This window comes from Triticum urartu, chromosome 5A, assembly GCF_056163025.1.
Source record: "Triticum urartu cultivar PI428250 chromosome 5A, HENAU_Tu73, whole genome shotgun sequence".
Taxonomy (NCBI): Eukaryota; Viridiplantae; Streptophyta; class Magnoliopsida; order Poales; family Poaceae; genus Triticum; species Triticum urartu.
The window spans coordinates 386,973,649-386,988,158 of record NC_141877.1 but is presented as its reverse complement, the minus strand read 5'-3'; positions in this window follow the sequence as shown (position 1 = coordinate 386,988,158).

Genomic DNA, 14,510 nt, shown 5'->3' with positions numbered 1-14,510 from the left:
CCAGAGTTGTATAGATCGAAGATCCACACAATTGAGGAATCTTGAAGAAAAATGATGCTTAGAGAAACGAATCAAGAACAGATGACATGTGAGGTGTTTAGTGTGTGAAGATTTGAAGAATAAAACACCTTTGAAGATTTTATAGAGAAACTTCGAATCAAAGAGGGCAGTAAAAGTAACTTTTAATTACCCTGAATGAAGAACACGACGAACAGTGAGGTGAAACAGTGGAGTTCGTCGGTGTAGATCTTCCACACCCTAACTTGGCGGAGGAAGACGTCTACGGTGGCGGCGGAGGTGAAGATTTCCGCGGTCGGCGCGGGTACGACGATGACGAGGTAGTGGCAGTGAAGCTCTTCCTCACCGGCGATGATGGAGTAGCGGCGGCGCTAGGGTTTGGGAAGCTCAAGTGGGAGACAGAGATCGAGCGGAGTAAAGGAAGTGAGGAAGGGATGAGGGGGTAATTATAGTAGCAGTGAAAAACTGTTCGCCCGAAGATTTGGGACAAACATGCCCCTGACCCTTCTCCTTCGCACGACATGTGTCACCCACGTACTGTGTAGTGGAGATCGTGTAAGATCGTGGGTGAATTAAAAATTTATCATGGGATGCGGAACGATTTGAGCGACAAAACCAAAAATTTGGATAAGATTAGTTTTAAAGTTCCGTTCTCAATTTCTTCAGCTGACAAGGACAGAATGAAGATTTTGAATGAGTTTCAAATAGAACGCACATGAAGAATTTGTGAACAGATTGGGTTGAGTATAGCATAGAGGGGAAGGGTCCGATCACATTCACTTAGCAGAAAACCAACTTGAAGAAATAGCAATAAGTGAATGCTGTAGAGGACATAAACTCATATATATATATATATATATATATAGCCAATGAAGAAAAACAACGGAACCAGTGAAGACTATGCAAAGTTGAAGAATATGAATAATTTGAGGAATTTCAACTTTTGGTGGTGGCGTGACCCACCGTATAAGAATGATGATTTCAGACACCGCGTACAATTATCGTAGGGTTCTGAGAATCAAATTCTTCATTAATTTCTTCACACTAAGAGTGTTATTCTTAATTGATTGAAGTAAAACGTTTCTTCATGTGTTGCACATCTAAGTCATCAATTTTGCATAAGTGTTAGGATGAGTGTCCTTTTCAAAGAACATTCAAAGATTCTAGGATATTTAGCTCACACCGCAACTTGCTAAATCTATTCTCATTCAAGGGCTTTGTGAAGATATCGGCTAGCTGTTCTTCAGTCTTCACATGCTCAATAGAAATGTCTCCCTTCAACACATGATTACGAAGAAAATGATGACGAATCTGAATGCGCTTTGTCTTCGAGTGCTGAACTGGGTTGTGAGCAATCTTGATGGCACTCTCATTGTCACATAAGAGAGGCACATTCTTCATGTTGACGCCGTAGTCCTTGAGAGTTTGCTTCATCCATAACAATTGGGCACAGCAAGAACCATCGACAATGTACTCAGCTTCAGCAGTAGATAGTGATACGCAGTTCTGTTTCTTCGAGGACCAACAGACCAAAGATCGTCCAAGGAAATGACATGTACCAGATGTTGACTTGCGATCCACACAATCACCAGCATAGTCAGAATCAGAATATCCAACAAGATCAAAAGCCGAGCCCTTGGGGTACCATAATGTAACACCCTCGATGCGACTATAGCTCCCACGTGTCGAGGCACGACTTAGAGACATAATCGCATTGAAGGCATATGTCGCAAGTTAGGCAATCTTCACAACATCCCATGTAACATAAATCATAAAGGGGAGATAGCATAGTTGGCTTACACTCGCCACGTCAATCAAGTACATAAATAACATTACATCATCCAAACACTCATGGCCCGACTACGGCGCCAAAATAAAAGATAACCCAACAAGCGACACAGTCCTGATCACCCCAACTGGGCACCACTACTGATCATCAGGAAAGGAAACATAGTAACGTTGAGAGTCCTCGTCGAACTCCCACTTGAGCTCATACGCGTCTCCTGGAGCGGAATCATCAGGCCCTGCATCTGGTGTAATAGTAATCTGTGAGCCACAGGGACTCAGCAATCTCGCACCCTCGCGATCAAGACTATTTAAGCTTATAGGTAAGGCAAGGTAAAAATATATGTGGAGCTGCAGCAAGCGACTAGCATATATGGTGGCTAACTTATTCGTAGAAGAGAGCGAGAAGAGGAGGCAAAGCGCGAGCGAGAAACTAGAGAACAACCTGCGCAAACATTACTCCAACACCGTGTCCGCTTCCCGGACTCCGCCGAGAAGAGGCCATCACGGTAACACACTCAGTTGATTCATTTTAATTAAGTTAAGGTTCAAGTTATCTACAACCGGACATTAACAAATTCCCATCTGCCCATAACCGCGGGCACGGCTTTCGAAAGTTCAAATCCCTGCAGGGGAGTCCCAACTTATCCCATGACAAGTTCTCACGGTCAACGAAGGAATAGACCTCCTCCCAAGACGTTCTGATCAGACTCGGTATCTCGGTTATTCAAGACACTTCGACAGGTTAAAACAAGACCAGCAACACCGCCCGAATGTGCCGACAAATCCCGATAGGAGCTGCACATATCTCGTTCTCAGGGCACACTCAGATGAGACTAGCTACGAGTAAAACCAACCCTCAAGTTTCCCCGAGGTGGCCCCGCAGGCAGCTCAGTTCGGACCAACACTCAAAGGAGCACTGGCCCGGGGGGGTTAAAATAAGATGACCCTCGGGCTCCGGAAACCCAAGGGAAAAAGAGGCTAGGTGGCAAATGGTAAAACCAAGGTTGGGCATTGCTGGAAAAGCTTTAATCAAGGCGAACTATCAAGGGGTTCCCATTATAACCCAACCGCGTAAGGAACGCAAAATCCGGGAACATAACACCGATATGACGGAAACTAGGGCGGCAAGAGTGGAACAAAATACTAGGCGAGAGGCCAAGCCTTCCGCCCTTTACCAAGTATATAGATGCATTAAGATAACATGGCAATATAATGATATACCAACAAGTAATAAATGTTCCAACAAGGAACGGCCTCCAATCTTCACCTGCAACTAGCAACGCTATAAGAGGGGCTGAGCAAAGCGGTAACATAGCCAATCAATGGTTTGCTAGGACATGGTGTGTTAGAGGTTTTACATGGCAATTTGGGAGTCTTGAAAGCAAATGGTAGGCATCGTAGCATTGGCATAGCAAAAGAGCGAGCAATCTAGCATAGCAAAGATAGTAGTGATTTCGAGGGTATGATCATCTTGCCTGCACAGTTGTCAGAGTTGACTGGATCCTCGAAAGCAAACTCAATGGGCTCCTCGTTAGCGAACTCGTCTCCCGGCTCTACCCAAACAAGACAAACAAGCAACAAGGACACAATCAACCATGTGCAAGGATCAAACAAGATGATGCGATGATGATATGCTATGCGGGATGCGATGCGGGATGCATATGCAAGATATGACAGGAAATGCATTAACCTGGCCTCAACTTGGGAATCCGAGTGTTACACTGGAAAGACGAGATGAAATCGCTTGAAAATGATATAAAGAACGCCGGAATCGGAGTTACGGTTTGGAAATGGCAAGCGATTTAAATATGACACCGGTCTGCGATTTACAGCAAGTAGCCATCTAAATGCAACGACATGAGCATGCTACAGCACCCAAACAAGACAACAAAATACATGGCAGGGATGCATTCAAGATTCTTAACAAAAGTCTAGCACTGAGCTACGACCAATTCATCCATTAACATGTTCAAACAAGCATGGCAAAAATGCATATGGCAAACAGATCTCAGACTTAGTGAAATTAACACTTGTCTGGAATTTCAGATCAGGTAGCCCTCTTCGGAGAAACAAAACTATATGCTACAGGACCTGAACATGGCAAAGTAAAGCATGGCATGGAGCTACTCAAGGAGCTTAACAAAAGTCCCTTAGTGACCTTGAGCCAAAAGGGATCAGAAAATACAATTGCAAGCATGTTAGGCATGTTTACGAGCTTGATGCACTCACTACGGAACAAGTCATGACAAGCTAATCATACATATATCAAGAACACACAAAATGCAAGCTAGACATGGCAATAACAATAACATAGCATGCACGGATCAACTACAACAACATCGGCAAAATTGCAAACAAGTTGACAATCTGCCCAGATTCACAAAGTAGCAAAAGTAGAGCTCGATTGACTCAAGCTAGGGTGCTCCGTAATTGCAAATAAAGACATGGATGGATAGATCACTACAAGATTAACAAAACATCCTTACTGATCATCCTCAAAAGAGGCACGGATCACTAGGAAACAACATGAACATATGGCCATATGAAATAAACAGCTCAAGGACTTAGTGGAAATGCTAAGTCCCTGAAAACAGAATTAACAAGTGCACCACTTTGCAAGCTTGTGCAAGTCACCACACACATCACAAAAATACATGGGTTGCACCTCTGGAAAGATGGCAAAACCCTTAACAAAACATATGTAGAGCATCAGGGCATATCATGCACACATTAATCATGGCAAAAATGACAAAAAGGTAAACGGAGTAGCAGATCTGAAAATTATCTCAAGTAGCCCTCTTCTAACAGAATTTCGGGCATCAATATGAACTCAAATGAAAATGATGCAATGGAATGAAATGATGTACTCTCCGAGATGAACATTTTGATATGCTATATGCCCAAATCGGAGCTACGGATGCAAAGTTACGAGGCTATGAACAGGAGCATATGGACTAGAAAATCCGAGGACTTAGTGAAAAAACAACCTCTCTCAGATCTAGGGTTTCGGTGGCACGCGAACCGAGGCGGCGGCACACTGTTCACCGGCGGCGGGGACGGCGTCGGAGGAGGTCGCCGGAGGAGGGGGAGGACGGCGAGGCGGCGACGGAGGACGGCGTCGGCGGCGGCGGCGGCTTGCGCGGCGGCGGCGGCGGAGATCCGCGGGGGCGCGGCGCGAGGCGGCGGACGGCGGCGGCGGCGGGCGGCGGCGCCGATGGCCTCGGGTGGCCGTCCGCGAGGAGGGTGGCGGCGCCCTCGGGTGAGAGGAGGCGGGCGATGTGGGCCGCGGAGGGCCCTTCGCGGGCTCCGGCGGGCCCCGAGCGGTGGCGGCGAAGTGGGCGCACGCCCGGCCACGTGGCGGCGCGCGATAGGCGCAGGCAGGCGGCGGACGGTGTCCGGCCGGCACGGACGTGTCCGGCACGACGCGGTGGATTTTTTTAGGGTTTGAGGAGGAGGGGATCCGAGATTTTCGAGGAGGACCTTTATATAGGCATAGAGGGAGCTAGGAGAGTCCAAATGAGGTGCAGTTTTTGGCCATGCGATTGTGATTGAACGCTCTAGATGATGGAGCAGGTTTAGGTGGGTTTTGGGACAAATTGGAGGGGTGTTGGGCTGCAACACACACGAGGCCTTTTCGGTCCCTCGGTTAACCGTTGGAGTATCAAACGAAGTCCAAATGATACGAAACTTGACAGGCGGTCTACCGGTAGTAAACCAAGGCTGCTTGGCAAGTCTCGGTCCAATCCGGAAATGTTTAATCCCCACACATGAAAGAAAGCTAGAAATGACCACCGGAGGAGAACGAAGCGCCGGAATGCAAAACGGACACCGGGGAAAATGCTCGAATGCATGAGACGAACACGTATGCAAATGCAATGCACATGATGACATGATATGAGATGCATGAAAACGACCACAACACACGGAGACAAAGACCCGAACACGAGAAAATAAATTAACTTAACGCCGGAAACGACAAGAGTTGGAGTACAAATTGGGAAAGTTACATCCGGGGTGTTACACATAATCCAAGAGTTGGTGTGTGAGCTAGATATCGAAGAATATGCTTCACAGCCTTATGGTGTGATTCCTTCGGTGCAGCTTGAAATCGGGCACACATGCAAACACTAAGCATTATATCTGGCCCAGATGCACATAAGTATAATAAGGAACCTATCATGGAGCGGTATACCTTATGATCGAAGTCAATACCATTTTCATCAGTGCACAGATGGCCATTTGTGGGCATAGGAATTTTGACGGCTTTGTAATCTTGCATGCCGAACTTCCTCAGTACATCCTTGAGGTTTTTCTCCTGAGATATGAATATGCCATTGTGTTGTTGACGAATTTGAAGACCTAAGAAGAATTTCAACTCTCCCATACTAGACATTTGATATTCTTCACTCATCATATAGGCAAATTCATCACTATAACGTTGGTCAGTACAGCCAAAGACAATATCATCAACATATACTTGGCACACAAACAATTCACCATCATAAGATTTAGTGAAAAGAGTAGGGTCGAGTGAACCGGGTTTGAAGCCTTTCTTCATGAAGAGTTCCTTCGAAGTATGATACCAAGCCCGTGGGGCCTGCTTGAGGCCATAGAGGGCCTTGTTGAGTCTGAAGACTTTGTCAGGATTCTTTGGATCTTCAAAACCTGGGGGTTGAGCGACATATACTTCTTCCTCAAGCTTACCATTGAGGAATGCACTTTTTACATCCATTTGATATAGAGTGATATCATGATGGTTAGCATAAGCAAGTAATATGCGAATAGCCTCAAGTCTAGCAACAGGTGCAAAAGTTTCATCGAAATCAATTCCTTCAACCTGTGTGTAGCCTTGAGCTACAAGCCGTGCCTTATTCCTCACAACAGGCCATTTTCATCTTGCTTGTTGCGGTAGATCCACTTTGTGCCGATGATATTGTGCTTGTGAGGATCTGGACGTTTGACCAGTTCTCAGACATTGTTGAGCTCGAACTGATGTAATTCTTCTTGCATGGCCTGAATCCACTCAGGCTCATGAAATGCTTCATCTACCTTAGTGGGCTCTGTAATAGAGACAAAATCATACTGCCCACAAAAGTTAGACAAATGTGAAGCTTTTGAGCGTGTGAGAGGACCTGGTGCTTTGATGTCATTGATGATCTTTTCAACTTGCACTTCTTTTGCAATGCGAGGATGAGTTGGTTGTCGTTGAAGAGTTTGATCAGCGTTTTCTTCAGCACCATTTTCTTCAGGTGCATTAGCTCGATGTTCTTCATGTTCTGGAATGAATTCTTCAGCAGATTCTTCAGTAGGAATGACATCCTCAGTAGCCTTGAACTTGATAGTTTCCTCAGGTGCTGGTTCATCTATCACAGTAGGTAGGTGCTCTCTTTGCGAGCCATTAGTTTCAGCGAACCGCACATCTACAGTTTCAACAACTTTGTGAAGAACGTTGTTGAAGACTTTGTAGGTGTGCGAGTCCTTTCCGTAACCAAGCATAAAACCTTCATGTGCTTTCGGTGCAAATTTTGAGTTGTGATAAGGATCTCTAATCCAACATTTAGCACCAAAGACTTTGAAATAACTTACATTGGGTTTCTTATTAGTGAGGAGTTCATAGGCAATCTTTTTGAAGAATTTGTGAAGATATACTCTGTTGATGATGTGGCACGCAGTATCAATTGCCTCAGTCCAGAAACGACGAGGCGTTTTGTATTCATCAAGCATAGTGCGAGCCATCTCAGCAAGAGTCCTATTCTTGCGCTCCACGACGCCGTTCTGCTGAGGAGTGTAAGGAGCAGATAACTCATGAGTAATACCAAGTTCATCAAGATAGTCATCGAGACCAGAATTCTTGAACTCAGTGCCATTGTCACTTCTGATGTGCTTGATCTTCACACCAAAGTTGGTTGAAGCCCTCGAGGAAAATCGTTTGAAGACTTCCTGCACTTCATGTTTGTAAGTAACAAGGTGTACCCATGTGTAACGAGAATAATCATCAACAATAACAAAGCCATATTGAGATGCTTCATTTGAGATAGAAGAATAATGATTAGGACCAAAGAGATCCATGTGAAGCAATTCAAATGGGCGAGTGGTGGTCATGATAGTCTTCGCTGGATGCTTGGCCTTGGTCATCTTCCCAGCTTCACAGGCTCCGCATAGGTGATCCTTGAGGAATTTGACATTCTCGATGCCAGAGCCAGCCTTGTGAAGCTTTTGCAAGTAAGCACACGGCTAATTGTGGTCCTGTAGAGAAATCAACAATATACAGGTCTCCTCTCCTAAAGCCTCCGAAGACTTTGGAATTGCCAGCTTCCATAACCACAACACAACGGTACTTGCCAAAGACAACAACCATATCAAGATCACAAAGCATTGAGACAGACATAAGGTTGTATCCTAAGGACTCAACAAGCATGACTTTGTCCATGTGTCGATCCTTTGTAATCGCAACCTTACCTAGACCCAATACCTGACTTTTGCCTTTGTCAGCAAAGATGATATGCTTCAGATGCGACGGTGATAATGGAGCGTCCATCAATAGATTCTTGTCACCAGTCATGTCGTTTGTACATCCACTATCGAGGACCCACTCAGTGGCTTTGGGTTGATCATCCTTGGCACCCTTTGCCATGAAGCAATAGGTGGGAGCGTAGTCATCATCCCCTTCATCAGCCTTGTTGGTGAGGTCATTTTCCTCAATGTTGAAGATAGACTTGCTGACGAATTCAGTAGCGAGAGCAAGGCTCGCCACTCCGGATTCGGACTCCTCAGATGACTCCTCTTCCTCATTTTCTTCAGATTCAGCCTCAGAGTCCATTTCCTTGCTAATGAATGCCCTGGCCTTCTTGGAGCTGCTCTTCTTGTGATATGAAGGCTTTGAGGATTTTGATGATGAGGATTTTGTGGATTTCTTCTTTTTCTTTGCATCATCAGAACTGTAATCCTTGTATTTCTTCTTCTTTGATTCCTTTTCCCACTGAGGACAATCTTGAATGAAATGTCCAGGTTTCTTGCACTTGTGACAGAGCCTCTTCTTGTAGTCACTGGATGAGGAATCATTGCTCCTTGAGGATCTTCCAAGGCAACCACGTCTTGAGAACATTTGGAACTTCTTCACGAGCAGAGCCAGATCATGGCTCAGTTCTTCAGGATTACCAAGGCTGCTACCAGAGTCTTCATCTTCGGACTCAGATACTGCCTTGGCCTTCAGTGCACGTGTTCTGCCATAGCTTGAACCATAGAGATCTCTCTTTTCAGCAAGTTGGAACTCATGAGTATTTAGCCTCTCGAGAATATCAGCGGGATCAAGTGACTTGTAATCAGCACGTTCTTGTATCATCAATGCCAGAGTGTCAAATGAAGAATCAAGCGATCTCAGCAATTTCTTCACCACCTCATGGTCGGTGATGTCAGTGGCACCAAGTGCTTGAAGCTCATTTGAGATGTCAGTGAGGCGATCGAAGGTTTGTTGAACATTTTCATTGTCGAGTCTTTTGAAGCGGTTGAAGAGATTGCGAAGAACATCAACTCGAGAGTCACGCTGAGTTGAGACTCCTTCATTCACTTTGGACAACCTATCCCAGATAAACTTCGCTGTTTCCAAAGCACTCACTCTGCCATACTGTCCTTTGCTTAGATGGCCACATATGATATTCTTCGCTTGAGAGTCGAGTTGCTTGAATCTCTTCACATCGGCAGCATTCAGAGAAGGTGTGACTAAGGGAACACCATTTTCCACAACATACCAGAGATCGTTATCAATTGCTTCAAGATGAATTTGCATCTTATTCTTCTAGTAGGGGTAGTCCGTCCCATCGAAGGTAGGACACCCAGCAGAGACCTTGATCATACCTACGGTCGACATAACTAAAACTCCAGGCGGTTAAACCAAAATCACATAGAACAAGGGAGTACCTTGCTCTGATACCAATTGAAAGTGCGTTATATCGACTAGAGGGGGGGTGAATAGGCGATTTTTATGAAATTCTTCACTGAGAAATTTGCCGGTGAGGAAATTCCTTAGCGAAGAACTACTAGCAGCGGAATAAGTACTCGAAAGTAAACACAACAGAATACAAGCATAGTCATCATGATGAAATGAATACAAGCACAGAGTACAGGAAGCGTAATCACAGGATAACACAGGATGAAGACAAACAGACTGAAGAAATTGAACTGAGGAAATTGAGAAAGTCTTCAATCAAAGTCTTCAAACACATATATGAACAAACATACAACACAATTATGAGGAAATGAAAGAGTTGAGGAAATAGAACCAGTAAGCTCGGTGAAGACAATGATTTGGTAGACCAGTTCCAACTGCTGTCTCAGTTGTACGTCTGGTTGGAGCGGCTGAGTATTTAAACTCGAGGACACACAGTCCCGGACACCCAGTCAAGGACACTTAGTCCAAGACACCCAGTCCTCACTGTATTCTCCTTGAACTAAGGTCACACAGACCTCATCCAATCACTCGTGGTAAGTCTTCAGGCGACTTCCAAACCTTCACAAACTTGGTCACCCGGCGATCCACAATTCCTCTTGGATGCTCTAGACCATGACGCCTAACCATCTGGAAGAAGCACAGTCTTCAAAGGTAACAAGTGTCGGATCCACTCAGGATCAATCTCTTCAGTGGTGATCAATCACTTGGGGTTTGTAGGTGTTTGGGTTTTGGGTTTCTGGTTTTTCCTCACTTGATGATTTTCGCTCAAAGTCCTCGGAGGATGGGTTGCTCTCAAATGACAAGTGTTAGTTTCTCTCGGAGCAGCCAACCAGGTAGTGGTTGTAGGGGGCGGCTATTTATAGCCTAGTGAGCAGCCCGACATGATAAGACATAAATGCCCTTCAATGATATGACCGTTAGGTGGATAGATATTTTGGAACAGCTGGCGCATAGCACATCAACGGTCGGAATTTTGAGTAGCAAAATCCTCAGGGCTATCATGTTCCTCACTGTGTAGGCAATCCGCACTGGCGAATTCCTAACTCCTCAGTCAGGACAAATTCCTCAGAGACCAGAAGAACTTCGCCTCTGTCACTGAAGAAATTGACTGAACTGTATGAGACTTCCAATGGCTTCACTTGAAGGGATTGGTAGGTGTAGGATTTTGAGTTGAGCATCACATGGAAATTTCTCCTTAGTATTTCCTCGACCCCCTTTAACAGTACGGTGTTTCCTATGACTCAAGAAAGAGAAAAACAAAACTATGAAAACAAAAGTCTTCAAGCTTCATATTCCTCGCATGAATATCAAGTCTTCACGGACACACCAATTTCTTCACTTTCAAAGTCTTCATGAAAGTCTTCGGAAATACCAAAATCTTCAGTCGAAGATATTCATTTTTAGGGGTCGACTTTTCCTGTAAATATCAAACTCCTCAAACTTATAGACCTGTGTATACTCACACACGCATTAGTCCCTTAACCTATAAGTCTTCAATACACCAAAATCACTAAAGGGCACTAGATGCACTTACACACCTCGATCACTGTGCCACCTTTTTTGCCACATATCGCGCGCGTGACTGTTGCAGGATTTGATAGGATCGCGTGGACCCACGGGTCAGCCACTCGGAAACGACCCCATATAAGGTGCCGGATTGGGGTTTTTTGCACAGCGCGTTCCCATTCTTCCTCTTTCTTCCCTGTTTTCTTCGCCACATACACCTCTGCTCCCGGCGCCGCCGCTTTGTTCGAGCTCTGCCCGCTGCAATGGGGAAGGAGAAGACGGTGGCCTTGGAGCGTGCGAAGAAGGCAACGGCGAAGGGGAACAAGTCTAGCCGGGGCGGATCTTCGTCGAGGTCTGGTCTGCCGCGTGGCTGGATCCAGGGCGATTGGATTCGGTCGACGATTAGTCAGGACGACATCGACAATCTGGCCGAGGGGGGGTCTAATTCCCCACGAGTCAGCGCGGCTCCCGGAGGATGAGACCGAGCCACGGGCGCGGGAGGGTGAGTGCGTTCTCCTCGCCACTCATGTTGACCGTGGGTTTTCTTTGCCTCCCATCCTTTTTTCCGAGGCTTCTTGAACTTCTTTGGGGCACAACTCCACCACTTTTCCCCCAACACCATCGTGTACCTCGCTGCCTTCGTGTCCATGTGCGAGAATTTCTTGGGTTGTAGACCACACTGGGGCCTCTTCAAGCACATTTTCACGTGCCGTTCTTAGTCGGTCAAGAAGACCAACCCGAGTGATGAGAGGACGCACGTGATCCAGATGTGTGGGGATCTTGGGATTCAAATGAGAGGTAAAAGCACTTTCCCAGCCATGATCCTTCCCGAGTCAGTTCGAGGGTGGCAGTCGACCTGGTTCTATTGCAAAGACCAGCCGACTCCAGGTCAGTCGACCGAACTTCCCCCCTTTTCCATGGCTTGAGTCAAGAAGCCCTCCACCTTGAAAGTGACCTCGGAGGAGAAAACGCAGGTGAAGGTGCTGGTCGAGCGGGTGGTCCAACTCGTCCGTGATGGCGTGACTGGCATGGATCTGTTGGAGGTTTTCCTTAAGCGACGCATTCAGCTGCTTCAAGCTCGTGACCATCCGATGTGGATGTATTCGGGCATTGAGGATTCCACTCGGATCCACCCAGAAGAGGTCGACGAGGATATGGTGGAGAAGTGGCTGAGGGGTATCACTGGCAACAAAGATAACCCCAGGGGGTCTAGGAGAGTCCCTCCACTCGACAACTCGTGCCAACCAGACAAGGTCCAACTCTAAATTGCCGAGTGTTCTCTTGATTTATTATGTAACTGCTTGTTGTCGACTGACTGATTTTTGCTTCGCTTGTTGTCTTTTAGGCCCTTCTTGAGATGTACTCGATGCCCAACGGAGAGCAGGAGCAGGATCCAGAGGGGGAGGCGAGCGGAGGCAAGAGCAGCGAGTGGCACTCTGATGAAGAGGAGGACGAGGAGAGTGATGACCTGAGTGATGAAGAAGAGGTCGACTCACCTCCCTGTAGGGAAAGGCGATCCAAGCACACTCACGACTCGGCAAGCATCCATGACAAAGCGGCCGCGCCGACTGGGCAGTCGTCAAAGCGCCCTCGGACGTCATCTCCAGTGCCGACTGAGAAGGCACTGAAGCAACCGAAAGCTGCACCGTCTCCAGCGCCGACTAAGAAGGCGCCGAAACACTCGAAAGCTGCATTGTCAAAACCGCAGAAGGCCTTTCCCAAGATCAAAGTGGCCATTCCTATCGTTTCCGGGTAACAGTCGGACCTGATTTCTTGGTTTAGTTCGAATCGAGTTTTGGTCAACCCACCGTGATAGACATGACCGACTGAATCTTGAAATTTGCAGTGCTGCTACCTCCGGGACTTCCACCCACAAGTATGAAGATGAAGAAATGGAAGATGCAGTCACTTCCAACCCGGGTACAACTCTCGTAATCTTGTCCCCAGTTACTCGGCCATTTTGTCGGTCGATTAAATTCTGGCAATTGGTTGTTTTTGCAGCTCCTCCCAATGTCATTGAACTTCCAGATGACAACAAGGACGTGCCGCTGAGCCCCAGGAGGAACAAGAAGGCATCAACTGGCAAGACATCCCAATCGGTGTTGGCGGCAGAGCCAGCGATTCAACAGCCTGAAGATGTGACTCGGGCTTCTGTTACTTTCGTTGATCCAGTATCGAGTGAATGCCCCACATCGTTGACTGTACCAGTGTTTGCTTCAACCGTCTAGCTTCATGCCTCGGAACTTCAAGCTGCTGCATCTGCACCATCAATCCCATTCTTCACCACTCATCATGTTCCAGAAAGCCAGGCAGACGCCGCTGCAGAAGCCATTCGCCAAGCTGGCATAATGATGGAGCGAGTGAAGGTGGTGCATGAAAATAGTCAGGATGCTTACGACGCCAGCGCTACCCTTCGAGCCAATGTCCAGGTAAGTTGGCTTCCGACGGAACTCTTATCTTGTTGTTTGTTCTGTTAGGATATGCTACCTGAAAACCTTTCTCCATGCAATTTCTTGTCATTGTGCACTTCGCATCTGCGCACCTAGTGGGTGTTTGACATCTTTATTGTTTCACTCTTCACTCGGTATGGGCGGACCATGTCGAGTGGAATCTGAACTAGTGGGGGCACGCTAAGTGCACCCACTGGGTGTAGTCCCCAAGACCGCAGTCGACTACTGGCAGTCGGTTGGGGTCTGAGTATGTCTTTCTCTCTTCTTTTTTTTCTTCTTCCACTCAGCCTGGGCGGACCATGTCGAGTGGAATTTGAACTAGTGGGGGCACGGCAAGTGCACACACTGGGTGTAGTCCCCGAAACTACTGTAGAATGTTTGATTCTGTAGTAGTCTTAAAGTTTTATTCACTCGGAAGCAAATGATCTTTGATCTTGTCCATTGACATGTCTTTTACTAATTGTAGAAATCCTGTGCGCTTATCTCCAAGTTCGCTGAATTCGAGGAAAAGCAGAGACAACTCAACCTTAACTTGAAGCTGGCCCATCAGAACTTGAAAAAGGCTAAAGATGAAGTGGCTGGTACGGAAGGTAACGATCTGTCGACTGTTTATTTTGACCATCCCTCAAGTTATCTATAAGTTCTTCTGCCTGACCCAAGTGCATATCTTGTAGAAAAAATGAGGCAGGCTCTGGCGAAGAAGGGCCTCAATCTTGCAGTTGCGCAAAAGGAGGCCCAGGAGAAGACTGCACTGGCTGACAAGAAGCTGGCTTCGGTCGGTGCGGTAGAGGAAGAAATCA